General features: G+C 27.9%; 1 protein-coding gene across 3 annotated transcripts in view; it reads left to right on the forward strand.

Moving 5' to 3' along the window:
• The first annotated feature begins 232 nt into the window (after nt 1–232).
• The window catches only part of LOC136082489 (uncharacterized), a 27,157-nt gene continuing 11,005 nt past the window's right edge, over nt 233–16,384 (forward strand). Inside the window, exon 1 of one of the 3 annotated variants that reach the window (XM_065801895.1) lies at nt 233–250. The gene's annotated coding sequence lies outside the window, so the exon portion shown is untranslated. Of the gene's footprint in view, nt 251–1,906; nt 2,059–16,384 lie in introns of those variants that run through there. The other 2 variants (XM_065801891.1, XM_065801892.1) reach the window with 2 other exon arrangements.

Consider the following 16,384-nt stretch of genomic DNA (forward strand, 5'->3'; position numbering starts at 1 on the left):
CATTTAATATAAGGCGGCATGCTTGTTTTTGTTTATTTAAGATACGCGTTATTTTTGATGGATAAGTGCTGGCCCACGAAATATTATAATAACTGATACATCTATGGATAAATGAAAAGTAATTAAGTTTAAGGAGTTATTTAAGTATTAAAAGTAATTAAGTTTAAGGAGTTTATTAAGCTAATGTGGTCTTTCCAACTTATTTTTTCGTCAAGTAAAACGCCTGAGAATTTAATGCAGAATGTCCGTTGTAAGTTAGTTTTTTCTATTAAAATATTTGGGAGTAAAATAATATATTCAATTTTAGTTTTGTTTAGAGATAGTTTGTTGGCTTTCAACCATTTATTGAGGTTGTCAAGCTCACGATTCATAGTGATAAAGACTGACTCTATGTTTGAGTGAGTATAAAAACCTGAGCATCGTCAGCAAAAAGATTGAAGTTTAATACATTAGAAGATTAGTTAATACCGTTTATATGGATAATAAATAATATAGGCCCTAGAATAGAACCCTGTGAAATTCCGCAAGAAATGTTTTCTAGTTTAGTACAGGTTTTGTCATAAGATACTGTTTGAGATTATTAAGTTAGGAAAAAAACTATTTATAATTATTATTTTTGAGTCCATATTTTCTAAGTTTTTAAAGTAAGATATTATTTTCCACTGTATCAAAGGCCTTTGAGAGGTCAATAAAAACCCCAAGATAAGAAATGCAATGTAAGGCGATTCATGATGATAAGACGATTTGGTCGTCTGCATATTTTCCGCGTTTTGTTAGAATGTTTGAGTGAATTTTTTATTTTTGTAAAACCACTTTGCAATATTCACATTAACGCATCTTTATTATGTAACAACAAACTTGTCATATTAAAGAACAAAAACTTAACTTAAATTAAAATAAATGAAATATTTAAAATAAAAAAATGTTCTTAGTTATGATCTCAAATTTCGTTTTATTTTTTCAAATGTTTTATTTTATTTTTTAATTTTTCCTTTTGTTAAAAAGTGCTGTTTCTCGTAACATTATTTCTAAATTTAAAAATTTTTTCTGTTTTATAATATGATGTTATGTATGAAAAAAAAACTGAAAAAACAAATGTTTTTATTTAAAAGTATTTGATATTATTTTACTGAGATTTTACTTTATTATTATGATGAGAGTTTATTATTTGTAATATGTAAATGATACAATGGGCTAGATGATATGATTTTTTCTGTTATAGAGATCAGTTTTTAAGTGCAATTGATTTCTTAAAGTCTGTACAATCTATAAACGGCGCAAAACAATAAACATCGAAAGAAAAAAAAAATAGAACAGCGTTATATTAATTTTTTTATCAACTTTTTTGTATATTATGGTTTAGTTAAACTTTTTTTATAAGCGTATCATTATTTTAAAATATTTTTCTTCCAAATTTTGAAAAAAAAAAAAAAAAAAACTAAAAAGCATATTAATAAAAAAATTCACATTTAGAATAAATGAAAATCTGTCTTTTTATTTTTCTAAAAATTGGAAACAGCGTCCATAGTCCTATGTGTAATATCAAACCATAAACTCTTTAAATGGGAACAGTAAAGGAGTTTAATAAAATATATCTTATAATATATCATATATATCTTAAAATATATTATATAAAAGAACCAATTTTTTTAACACATCACGTTGATTAACCGAAGAGCGTTATCTATTTGTATTATTGATCGTTAAATATTTACACAACCAACAAATTAAAAAAAAGAAATTTAGTTAGTAAATTTTTCAACTCACGTGTTTTTTAGCACACAGAATGATAATAAATGTCAACTTATCATGGTAAGTTGATATCACTTGTTAATCAAATATGGCAAGATTACATCATTTTCTGACCTTTTAAAGCATTATATTAAATACGCTAAGAAATGTTCATATATACTTTAATATATGGTAACTTGCTGTACAAACATTTGCAGTTTATGCAAAGTTTTTTTGAGACGTAAGGTAGATTGATTTTAAAAATCACTTTACAAAAACAAAGACGAAACTATTAATCAAAGTTTGAGTACAAATATATTTATAAAAGTATCTTTTCTATTTTTGTTCTCCAATTAATAGTAACACATAAATTTTTAATTTTATATTTTATCAATGTTTATTTTAATTATATTTACCGCTAAACATTTGAAATAAGAAAAAAATTTTATAACAAATCTTGTTACTCAACTTACGGCACAATTAACTTGAGGAAACACTCGATTAGTCTAAAATTAACATTGTATTAAATGGCATGTTCTATAGCTATGCTTGATATAAGCAACTACAAATTTTTACGACAATAAACAGATAGGATGGTATTGATAACTCATATAAATATGTTGAAAATGTTAAATGTGTTCCCTTTTTAGTAATTACAAAACGCAAAATGCAAGTCATGATAACTTAGGCAAGCTAAAAGAAAATCTAGATGCATTTTAAAATCTAAAATCTAAAATGCTAAAAGCAAATCTAAAATGCATTTAAAATGCATCTAAAAACAGAACTGTAAAACCTCTGAATTTACGTCAACCAAAGAGCATTAAACAGACGTCTTTCATATATATGTCATTTAGATGCATTATGTTCAAAATATATTATAGTTTTTATGTAATATAACACCTCTAAAAGACATCTAGATGTCTTTTAGAAGTATTATATTATATTTTGGAAGCATTATATTTGAAACACGTCTAGATTTCTTTTGGAGGCATTTTATTCCTACAATTAAATGTCTACAAATGGACATCTAAAAAATATGAGATATCTTAATGCTGTAAGATTTCTACTGAAACAGTTTTTAAATGCATATTAAATGTATATTAGATGCATTATTTTTAGTAAACTAAGTTTGAAAGTTTAAAAACACATTTAATTAGTAAAGAAAAAATTAGGTTTGAGTTATTTGAATTTATTTAACAAAACTAAAAAATATACAATTAAAACTATAGTTCGGTATTAAGCTCGCCAACTCGCTGTTGTCAACAAAATTGTCAATAATTGTCAACAATATTGCCAACAATTGTCAATATTGTCAACAATTGTCAACAGCAAATGTTGTCGCCAGGTCAACAATACCTAAAATATAATATAATAATAAAAACACGATAAATCTATGCATTGCTTTTAAAGACATGTATATTTCTGGAAATCTGCTTATATATCATCCCATATATTTAATAGGATTTCAGGACTTATCTTTCCCCCATGCCCTTTTGATTTAACTCATACAGTTAGTGAATTAAAAATAAAATGATAAATATTTTTACAATAAACAAAAATCTATTTGAATAAATGAATGGAGTGCCATATATTTAAATATATGTTCCGAATTCGTAAAATTAAACAAAGTTCAACAATGGGTTATTTCCTTTACCTTAATTCACTTTTACTATTATGTGAAACCAATTTAACATTATAAAATATAGCAGAAGACTAAATCCCATTAAAAAAACAACATCTTACTGAGATAAAAGGGTTATAAGATATATTAAAGTACATATAAAAGACGTATTATTATAAACCTTTTAGATATATATTTTGCATTTTTTGTGCATTTAAAACTATGCATCACTATCAGATATTCTTTTTGCATAGAACAAAATAAATTTGAAAAATTTCTATCATTTATACTATTGTCTTCTATCATTTATACTATTGTATTATAAAAGCTACGCTTAATATGCATCTCAAAAAGAACAAAAATAGTATCTCTTTAAACAGACGTCGTTACAATCTCTAATAAACATCTAAAATATACGTATCTAAAATGGATGCAAGGTAGAACAATTTTACATAGTCTAAAAGACGTCTGCTACTTGCAATGATTATTTCAGTGGTTGTCCATAAATAATGTCACTCAATTTTTGACATTTTTTGATACAAAATTCACATTGCTTTTTTCAAAATACCAGAGAAAAATTTCTAATTAAAAGAGCTTTGTCCCCAAGATAAACAACCATAAGTGAGATGTGAACTAGTTGAGGCAAAATATAGAGTTTTTAATGTTTTTTGTAAATAAGATTTCTAAGTTAAGACAGAATTGCATTTGATCTATTTAAGTTTATTGTTAATTGATACTTGTGATCATTTCTGGTTCAACTTTCATCAAACTTTATTCCAAAATAGTTTTTCAGCACGCTTCAGAGGAAAACTTTTTTTCTCGTTTAATTTTATTTTAAATTGGTAATCAGTTTTATTAACAATGAAAAAAATCAATTCAGTGTTGCTTGTATTTAGATAAATTTAGTTGACATTTAACCAACTGAAAAGTGTTTTAAATCATATTTGATATATTTGGTAATTTTATTTTATTTATGAAAATTTAAAAAAAATTTGATGACCTAGGATAAATCATTTATATAAATTAAGAACAATAATGGACCCAGTACAGACTCTTGTGGCATCCAACAGCGATATCACGAGTATTAGAGGTTAATCCGTTGACAGACACAAAATGATTTTTATTTGTAAGGAAAGATTTGAACCAGAAATTTAAAAACTCTTTTATATATCTTAAGCTAATTTTTTTAATAAAAGTTTATTATCCACAATATCAAAGGCTTTTGGTTGGTCTATAAAGGTACCACAACCTATCTTATCTTTTATCATCCGATATTTTTAGTGAGACTTATTAGGGCATATTATGTAGAATTATTTGTTCGGAAATCAAATCGTAAATCACAAAAGATATTGAAATTCTTAAGAAATTTTTAACTTGACGAAACATAAATTTGGAACCATTTCTATGTTCTGCCAAGGTTGCTTTTCAAAGAGAGATTTTTTTAAAACAAACCCTACAGCCTGTGCCCAATGAATGAACTCTCGCAATTGTAAAAATAATTACAAAGGATCTGCAAGCGATATGGAGACCACTGGTGCAAAAGGTATACTTTTAAGATCTATTGACAATACGAACTGTGATATGTAATTTTTCAGGTTACGGGGACAGTAATAGTTTCAATAATGTCATAGACACTTACCCTGGCGTTCAAGTTAATAAGTTAGAATGAGTAGGACACTATTAAAAACGTGTTGGTACACGACTACATAATTTAAAGATAAGAAGCGTCTCCGTGGGCGTGGTTGTTTAGAAATGCAGTAACTGATCGTCTTCAAAGTTTATTTCGCGTTGCTCTAAGGCAAAATGCTGGAAACTTAACAGGAATGATGCTACGCGTATTGTCTACATTATTTCATGTTGCATTTTACAAAAAAATAAATTGAACTTTCCTCACTGTCCTAACAGTATCAATAGTTGATGCAAGCTCAACTTTGATAAAGCAAATAATATTTTCAAACCAGCCCAGGTCCTCCAACAAACATAATTTTTAAAATGAGACCCATTTTTGTTGATCTTAGCAAAGATTCAGAACTAAAACAGTGATTACATTGGAAAACTCAAAACGCAAATGTATTGTTTAACAGTATGATTTGGGACCAATTAAGGAAGACCATGTATGTGTCCCTCGACAATTCGATTTGGTAGCAAATTTTAATATTGTTATAAATGCTTTAGTGTTAGTAGATGGATAAATGTGCTAATAAAATAAACAATAAAAGAATAATACAACCTCCTTAAAGAATGAATGAAAAGAATAAGTTGAGACGAAATTATACAGAGCAAAAAAAAAATGACAATAATTTGGAAAAAGAGGGTATAACCAATGAAGCAGGAGGGTTTTAAATACAATTTTTTAGATTTAAAAAAAAATAATGTCTGTTTATTTTTTACATATTTCAGTCATGGTTATCTAATTCAAAAAATGCAGATTTGCTTTTTCCTCAATATGAAGTATTTAAGACGCCGGCCAGCATTGCTCGCCAAGAATTCTAGAAACATTTCTAAATTTTTCAGAGGATGTTTTTTTAATGATTTAGAGTGTTTTAAGTTAAATAGTTTTTTTTTTTTTTTACAACTGCTGTTTATGCTCTTATAGTACCATATAATTGAATAATGGACTGTGACTTCAAGTACCTGAAATCATATTTTTAGAAAAATATTCTGTTCGACTTAAAACACTCTATTATTCTATATAAATTCCATGTAAAAATTTCAACTAGGATCGTGTCGCTCCCTACTCACAAAATTGGGTGACGTCAAACCTGTTTTTGCTGGTTTTTAGTATCTCTTTTTGTGGTTTTCATTGCAACAGGTCACAATTTTTTATAAATGTGCTTTTGATGTGACAATTTTTTTCTTGTAAAAACTGAAGATGTTTCCCCTTAAGGAATTCTATAACCTTTATTATTTCATAACTATCCGTTGGCTTAGTAAAAAAAGAGTTTGGTGACACGTAATCTCAAAAGTGATTCTTAGACAAATAAAAAGTTTGATTGAACAAGCCAACATCAGAATTAGGGTTAGGGTTAGGGTTAGGGTTTGTGCGGCCGTGGCGCAGTGGTTAGAGCGCTTGCTTTATAAGCAGGAGATCCAGGTTCGAAACGAGCTCTGGAAAAATTTTCACGTCACGGTACGGAAGGAGGCGTGAACTTCCTGGTTAAATGCACTTCCGCGGTGCTCTGTGACAAGACCATTAGGACTTCTTGGGGCACATAAAAAAAAATTAAAAAAAAAAAAAAAAAAAAAAAAAAAAAACATTAGAAAAATAATAGTTACAAGCATTACAGATGTCAATCAAAAAAAATTATTGTTCTATGAAAGGAAAATCAGAATAAGTGTGAATGAATAGATTTAAAAATCGGAAAATAATCAGTTTGAAAGCTTTTTTTACAAAAAACCATTTATTTGTCATTATCACTAAGCTTTAAACATTCATAGTTTAACTTCGTGTGAAAGTTGCCCTCCATCTTAAAGTATAAAATTTAAAATTAACAAAACAAAATTAAAAAGCCAAACAAATATATATATATATATATATATATATATATATATATATATATATATATAAATATATATATATATATATATATGTATATATATATATATATATATATATATGTATATATATATATATATATATATATATATATATATGTATAGATATATATATATATATATACATATATATATATATATATATATATATATATACATAATATATATATATATATATATATATATATATATATATATATATATATATATATATATATATATATATACATATATATATATATATATATATATATATATTAGTAGCAAATCACTTAACAGAAACTTTTTCCATTTTACACTGTGTTTCATTAACAAAGATTCATCAGAAATCATAGTTAAACTTCGTGTGAAAGTTGCCCTCCATCTTCTGATGAATCTTTGTTGATGAAACACAGTGTAAAATGGAAAAAAAATTTTGTTAAGTGATTTTCTACTAATATATAATTGCTTTGTTCTTTTAAGAACATTGAGCACTCTATTGTGTAGAATACTTTTTAAAGTTATTTAAATATATATATATATATATATATATATATATATATATATATATATATATATATATATTTTAAATATGCAGCATAAAAAACAGCTGCGTACAACCTAAATTTATTCTTCGTAATATTTCGATCTGCTTTTGCACAGATCGTCGTCGAACGTAAAATATAAAGCAAAAAAACCGTTACAAATATTAGATAAAAACGTCAAAGAAGTCATTAAAAAGAAGCCATAAATGATTACATAATAACGTAAATATAAAACTAGCAAATATTATTTGATTCCTTTTTTTGCATAATTTTTTTAAACAGAACTCTCCAACTGTTTGTCGAAACTTTAATGCCACTGTCACGGTTGAGAAGTATTGGAGCATGTTTTATTTCTTGTCATGTTGAGGCGTAATTAATTTCAAGTGATTCTCTAATTTTACGTTCATCGTACTCTGATTTTATTGCTAGTTTTTTTGGAAATATGACAGAGTTTTCGGAAATGTTGCTAGAGTTTTCGAAATATTATGAAGATTAAATTTAGTTTGTACGCAGCCGTTTTTTATGCTTTATATTCAAAAAAAAAAAAAAAAAAAAAAAAAAAAAATATATATATATATATATATATATATATATATATATATATATATATATATATATATATATATATATACGTAGAACAACAATGACATTGAAACATTTTGTTACTAATTCCTACAGCAAGGAGATATGTAATTCTACAGTAGAACTTCAAGAATAAAAAATTAGAAATGCATTATCGAAAAACCAATTCATCTTTATTCAAAGGTGCGTTTCCAATCATATAATTCCACCATCGTTAAAAGTCAGATCACCAATTAAATCAAAAAAAGTAAAAAATATTACAAAACAATATCAAAGAAACTTATTGATACACGCCCAAAACAAAGCAAAATATAGATTTTTTACAAGTAAGAATGTTATAAAAAATATTTTTTTAAATTTAGAAAAAATTTCGACACCTAATCACTATAAAATTATTGAAAATGTTACTGAAAAATCGAAAAACATCATTACGAAATTACAAAGAAACATTTAAAAGATAAGTTTAAAAAACTTTATAAAATGACTTACAATAAACAAAAACAATCAAACAGATTAAATAAAAATATAGTTAAATCAGGAATTTTAAACTTATTGCAAACTCAGTTGGACACCTTCACAATAAATCTCCTGAATCTGGGACCAAATTTTGCACCGTCGTTTAAAGTCGACTTAAATGGAAATTTTAACACCGATCAAATCTTTTGCTTTACAATTAGGAAAAAAGAGTAAAAAATCTGATGCAGAAAAGATTCGACAAAACGTGAGTAAAATTCTTATTAAAAGTATAAAACATAGATTACCCGAAAATTTATCAAAAGAACAAAGATTATTTTTAAATAATTTTAGGAAAAAAATGAATGGTTTAGCAGTTTATCCATTTGATAAAGGACAGGATTTGTACTTATAAACGAAGAGGACGCATTTTATAAATTAGAAGTAGAAATTAAACACTCAGTAACTATCAACTATTACCCGACTCAAACCCTTATGACTAAATTCCAGAAACTGATATGCATGTTACGAAAACAAAAAAAGTTAGATAACAAGACTTATTTTCAAATGTACCCTTCTGACTGCGTACCTCCACGTTTATATGGAGTCATAAAAGCTCACAAGCCAGAAAAGAACTATTCAATGCGGCCAGTCGTTTCTACTATAGGTACCCCACCATATGGATCATTAGAGCATCTTGTAAAAATTGTACAACCAACCTCAAATAAAAACAAAACAAGATTATTAAACTCCTCCTCGTTTGTCAACGAAGTGAAATCTTGGTTAATTGATCCTAGTGAAATTCAAGTCTCTTTTTAATGTGGTAGCGTTATATTTTTCCATTTCAATTGACAGAGCAATTCCTGTGATTATCGATACTTTAAACAACGATATTGATAATCTTAAAATAAGAACCAAACTAACTCTTAGTGATATACATATAATGATCGAACTCTGCCTAACCAATGTTATTTTTTATACAAAAATGAGATAAGATCTATACCGAATTCGGGACCTATAGGTTTGTCCTTAATGGTCGTAGTTGCCGAAGCGTTTTTACAGCATTTGGAAACAAAAGCTCTTATAATTGCTAAGGTTGGTCATTTTTCGCCAAAGACTTACAGAAGGTATGTAGATAACAGTCATGCAAGATTCAACTCAATACAAAATCATGATAAGCTATCACTAATATACAAACAAAACCTACATCAAACATGAATCCAAAAATAGTTATGGGTGTTTTTAAAGGTTTTGTATCTCGTGCCGTTAAAATTTGTTCCAAAAAATATCTTAATGATGAAATACAGTTTTTAGTAAACATGTTTGCAATAAATAGGCACGATAGATAAAAACTTGAAACAACTGCTAAGAACTACATTCAGAAAAGAAACAACCTTTCTAAAATAAATGATAATAAAACAGAAACATTTAATTATACAGTTAAACTTCCATGGCTCCCAAGAATAGGTCCAAAACAAAGAAAAGAACTTAAACCTTACAATGTCAGAATAATATTTACTACACCACCTACGTTAAAAAACATCTTATGCAACAACAAGTCTAAGTTAATTCCAAATAGCAATTCTGGTGTCTATAAACTCACATGGTCTTTTGGCAGTATATACATTGGTGAAAGAAAAAAAAAAATTTTAATGAGATTCATTGAACATCAAAAAAACTATTTAAAAGGTAAATGGGATGCATCTGGTGCAACCGAACATGGTCGAAAATGTAATGGTATGTTTGATTGGTCAAATCCGAAAACTCAAGATATAATATCAAGATATAAAATCATAGTACGATGAACGTAAAGTTAGAGAATCACTTGAAATTAATTACGCCTAAACATACTAAGAAATAAAACATGCTCCAATACTTCTCAACCGTGATTAATGGCATTAAAATTTCTACAAACAGTTGGAGACCTATTTAAATATTTGTTATACATGTTTCAAACTACATAGTTCATCATCAGCAAAATTTACAAAATTTATCAAAAAAAAGTTTTATAAGGGATGCAATAAATTACTTTATTACAATAATCTTTTAAAAAATCCTTTACTAATGGTTTAAAAGACCATCAAAGTACAATAACAAAATGCATCAGTCTCAAAACCTCATTAAAAAAAAAAAATTAATAGGTACAAGTAGTTAAAAAAAAATTATTTCAAATCAACATCATAATAGTCAATAAGGTTCAAGAATGTTTGACTTGTTTTTCAAAGCAGGGCCTTTGCCACTTTATATGTCTTATAGGTCCTGTTTATATAAACAAGTCAAACATTGAGTTTCGAATTAATTTGACTGGTATGACGTTGAATTTTATTAATTTCTTTTTAACTACTTGTGCCTATTTATTTTTTTTTAATTGAGTTTCGAGACTGATGCATTTTGTTATTGTACTTTGATGGTCTTTTTAACCATTAGTAAAGAATTTTTTAACAGATTATTGTAATAAAGTAATTTATTGCATCCCTTATAAAACTTTTTTTTGATGAATTTTGTAAATTTTGCTAATAATGAACCCTGGCGCATTTTGTTATTGTATTTTAATGGTTTTTTTAGCCCTAAAAATCCAAAGCATGGAGTCGGATTCTATAAACTTTAGTTTCAACCAGTAGTTTAATTAATAAACTGCGAAAAAATACATACTGAAAATTTTTAGCCTATGTTTATATATATATATATATACATATATATATATATATATATATATATATATATATATATATATATATATATATATATATATATATATATATATATATATATATATATATATATATATATATATATATATATATACACACACACACATACATATATATATATATATATATATATATATATATATATATATATATATATATATATATATACATATATATATATATATATATATATATATATATATATATATATATATATATATATATATATATTATATATATATATATATATATATATATATATATATATATATATATATATATATATACCAGGTCTATAAGTATGAAATGAGCGGTTTTTTTTTCAAAATAAAACACTAATTTCTAATGGAAAAGTAAAAAGTATTTTATTCAAAGTATTTGCCATGCTTTCAACACATTTTGACCACCATTATGGCAACTTGTGGATACCACGCCAATAAAACTGATCGTTTTTTGAGGCAAACCATTTAGAGAAACATTTGTCGACTTCTTCATAGGAATTGAAGTGTTGCTCATTCAATGCGTGTCCTATCGATGAAAACAAATGGTAGTCGGAAGGAGCTAAGTCTGGTGAATACGGTGGGTGAGGTAACTCTTCCCAGCCAAGTGATGTTATCGTTACCTTGACCGCTTTTGCTGTTTGACTCGGTGCATTATCATGCAAAAAAATTACATTTCCGAGTCTTCTGGCCCATTCTGGTCGTTTTTCGATCAATGCATGGTTTTAGAATTTCGTATCTACAGTTTCGCCAGGTTTTAGAGTTTCATGATACACCACTCTCTTCTGGTCCCACCAAACACAGAGCATTGTCTTTTTTCCGAACCGATCAGGTTTTGCAGTCGATGTTGATGCTTCTCCTGGATTTACCCATGATCTTTTGCGTTTGGGATTCTTAAAATAAATCCATTTTTCATCAACAGTCAGAATTCGATGCAATACTGACTTCCTTTCGTGTCGTAAAAGCAACATTTCACAAGTGGTTTTTCACTTTTCCATCTGCCTGTCTTTCAATTTATGTGGCATCTATTTCTCTCACTTTTGGATCTTTCCCATAGCTTTTAAACGGTCAGAAAAACTGTTGGTTGTGAAACATTCAACATTTCTGCCATTTGTTTTTGACGTAAAGTGTCATCTTAATCCAGTATTGCTTGCAATTCTGTGTCTTCAAACTTTTTGATGTGCAAAATGAAGAATGTGGTCTTCCACATTCTTCATTTTGCACATCAAAATCATTTTCTCTGAACCGTTGAAACCATCTTTTGCATGTTGTTTCCGAAAGAGCATGATCACAATAAGCTTCGAAAAGCTTTCGATGCGATTCTGCAGCACTTTTCTTCAAATTAAAACAAAAAATTAGTGCTTTCCGCAAATTATCATTTTCCAGTACAAAATTCGACATTTTTAACACGATTAAAAAAAATGATGCTGTTTATACAATGACTTGATGTTTACTAAATATGTTTGAGAGATGTCATAGCAACAAATTAAAAAAAGTTAAGGCCTGTTCACAACAAATGTTCTCTATTGATACATTTGTAACTCGACGCTCACTTCATGCTTATCGACCTGGTATATATATAAATACATACACAAAAGTTATTATTATTTAAAGTACTTAATTAATATGTTATGCTTTATTTGTTTAATATAATGTTAAAAAATATAAGGATAAAAATTAATGGAAAACTTCAAAAAAAGAATACTTCTATTATAAACTCAAATTCCAATTTCATCTTAAATCCTGAAGAATTCAAAGGGTTATCGGATAAGTTACAAGGTCAGATAGTATGTACATATATATACAGTATCGGACAAAACCAGTGCAACCAAATATTGCTAATTTAGTTTCTTTATATACAAGTGCTGCATTTTTTCATTTTAGAGAAAAAACTATGTAAATGTTTAGAGACAAAGCTCTTCAAGTTTTATTCATCACAAAGTTCATTATTTGTACACGAAAATAACCAAATTAATCAAAGTATTAATAAAAGTCGATTTCCTTCTGGACAAAACAAATGCAACTCGACAAAATGTTGACCAAGCTGTATTTCGCTATCAATACTTCGTGGCGAATCCTTTGTTGTCGATCACAGCCTTGCATCTTCGAGGCATAGATTCGATCAGGTGATCAATGAAACTTTGTGGAATCGCTTCCCAGGCCTTTTGGATTTGTTCAAACAGTTGATCCTTATTACGAATACCTTCACGATTAATTCTGCGGTTGACAATCTCCCACAGCTTCTCGATAAGGTTGAGATCCAGAAATTAAGGTGGCCAATCCATCACCGATAGGTGGTTGTCTTGAAAGCACTGCTTGACTACTTTTGTAGTGTGTTTCGGATCGTTGTCTTTCTGAAAAACCCATTTTATTGGCATATTCCAATCAGCATGATATAACATAACATCTTTCAGAATATTTTTATACATGAAACGGTCCATTATTCCATCGTTTCGATGTGTTGGACCTAGACCGTTAGCAGAAAAACACCCCCAGACCATTACATTGCCACCACCATGCTTCACGGTCTTATGGCAAGAACGTAAATCAAGGCGTTTTCCGGCCGGTCGACGTCCACGGCAAATGCCATCGCTCCCAATGATGTTGAACTTCAATTCATCACTGAACAGGACATTTCGCCATTTCTGCACATTTCAGTCAATATGAGATGTAGCAAACAGGAGTCTTTTCTTCTGGTTTTTTAGTGAAATCAGCGGTTTCTTTGCAGGGCGTCGAGAAAACAATCCAGCTTCAACAGCACGTCGTCTGATTGTTCGTTTCGATACAGGCAGCTCTAATTGCTTTTGTATCTCGACTGATGATATCCAGGGATCCTTCTTGACAGATCTGACGATCATAGAATCCTCTCTAGAAGTGGTGGAACGCGGTCTTTCACCTTTGTTATCTGCTGCCAACTTCCCCGTAGAACGATATTTGCAACATAGTCTTGATACGATCCATTTTTTGACGCGATATTTATCACAAATACTTTTTTGTGACATTCCACTTACGTAATTGCCAATAATTTTCTTTCTTAGTTCCAATCCAAGACTGTCGGGAGCCCTTTTTGCACTTGAAGTCATAAAAATAATAAAAATAAATAATCACGCTTCTCAAGGCTTACCGTGAAACCTTTACCTTGTGATGATACAATAATGCTCTGTGGAACACAACGTCTTGGTTGGATTTGGACTGTATTGATGTAATGAATCACTTGTTGTATTTCACTTCTTGTATTGATGTTCATCGATAAAACACTTTGATAAAACTCACTTCGATAAACTGTCTTGATAATACTGACTGATTGGCTTCCATATACTGACTGAATTACATGTCGATTTACATGTCTCTTTTATAGGAAAATGAACCTGTTTAAACTTATTCTGGAAGATTCTAGATGCTTCTTTTCAATGCTTCTGGAAGCTTCTGGATGTGCTGGATGCTTCTGAATGTTTCTGGTTAGTTCTGGATGCTACTGGATGCTTCCAGATGCTTCTTCTGGAAACTTCTGGAAGCTTCTGCATGCTTCTGGAAAATACTAGATACTTCCTTTAATTATTAAAAAACTTCCGTGACGTTGACACGGACCAGACTTAAGAAATTAAAACAAACCAAAAAAGTTGCACTTGTTTTGTCCGCTGCAAAATGGCACTTGTCAACAAAATTCTGCCTGTGTGCTGTCACCTGTCAGCTAATTGCTCATGTCATCGCATGCTATGACTCCAGACTCCTGAACTGTTTGCTGTGATAGTATAGTTCGTTTTGTTTTTAAGACATGTAAAATTAGGAACACTTATTAGCATTGTTCGATGTTAATTGCAAATGTTTTGTCCAATACTGTATTTCTATATATATATATATATATATATATATATATATATATATATATATATATATATATATATATATATATATATATATATATATATATATATATATATATATATATATATATATATATATATTGCTGTTGTATGATTTAGTATTAAAAATACTTAAAACTCTTGATTGTTATAAAGTGCTCAATATGTAAGAAAATATATATTTTTTCAAAAACAGAGCGTTTTATAATTAAATTTTAGCAAAAACAACTTTTAATGGAACTTAAAGTTTCATGTCTATCGGCAATCATCATTTTATATGGTGATCTAAAATTATCAGAAAAAGCCTGCAATTGCATTAAAAAATATTTTTGCCCACTGAACAACAATTGCTTGTCAAACAATATCGTTTACCAAGCCACCGTAAGCTCAAATAAACCTCAATACAACGATAAAGTATACATTGGGATAAGCGAAACCTCATTTAAGCTACGTTATGCGAACCATCAAAAATCTTTTAACATAAAAAAATACAAAAACGACACTGAATTGTCTTAGGAAGTATGGGAGTTAAAAGAAAACAATTTTACAACTTTAATCAAATGGAAAATTATTAAACGCAGTAAATCATACAATCCTGCGTCAAAAATTTGTAAGCTTTGTTTAAATGAGAAATTCGAAATATTATTTTACAAAGGGAAAAATCTGTTAAACAAAAGAGGTGAATTAGTTTCTAAATGTAGACACAAAAATAAATTTCTCCTTTCATTATTTGATAGCGGAGATTAGTTTTCCATTACATCGTCTTGTAATATAACGTCAGAACTCATTCTACCGTAGTTTGTAATTTTTAAACGGTTTTTTATAATTTTGATATTGTACTTCATGGCTGATGACTGCCGAAAGGCATGAAACTTTAAGTTCCATTAAAAGTTGTTTTTTCTAAAATTTAATTATATATATATATATATATATATATATATATATATATATATATATATGTATATATATATATATATATATATATATATATATATATATATATAGAAATATAATATTCTTAAAAAACTAATCAAGAAATTACATATAACTTAGAGTTCATAAAAGTAAATACAACATTAACTAAAAAAGCAAACGAAAATAAACACAGAGGCAAATTATATATTTATTAGCAAGTATATATTTTTAAAATGTTAAAAATATATACTTGCTAATGGATTCAGATTACTTTTATGAATTATGGAAATTGCTGGTGTGCATTCAATTTCTGGCTCCGACACAAAACGATTTTTGTTAACGTCTCGGCTCCAGACTGCTTGGAAAAATTTAAAAAAGTTATATTAAAACAATGTTTCTCCAATGTTTGTGAATAAATTTTTTTACATAT

The sequence above is a fragment of the Hydra vulgaris genome, chromosome 07, assembly GCF_038396675.1.
Source record: "Hydra vulgaris chromosome 07, alternate assembly HydraT2T_AEP".
Taxonomy (NCBI): Eukaryota; Metazoa; Cnidaria; class Hydrozoa; order Anthoathecata; family Hydridae; genus Hydra; species Hydra vulgaris.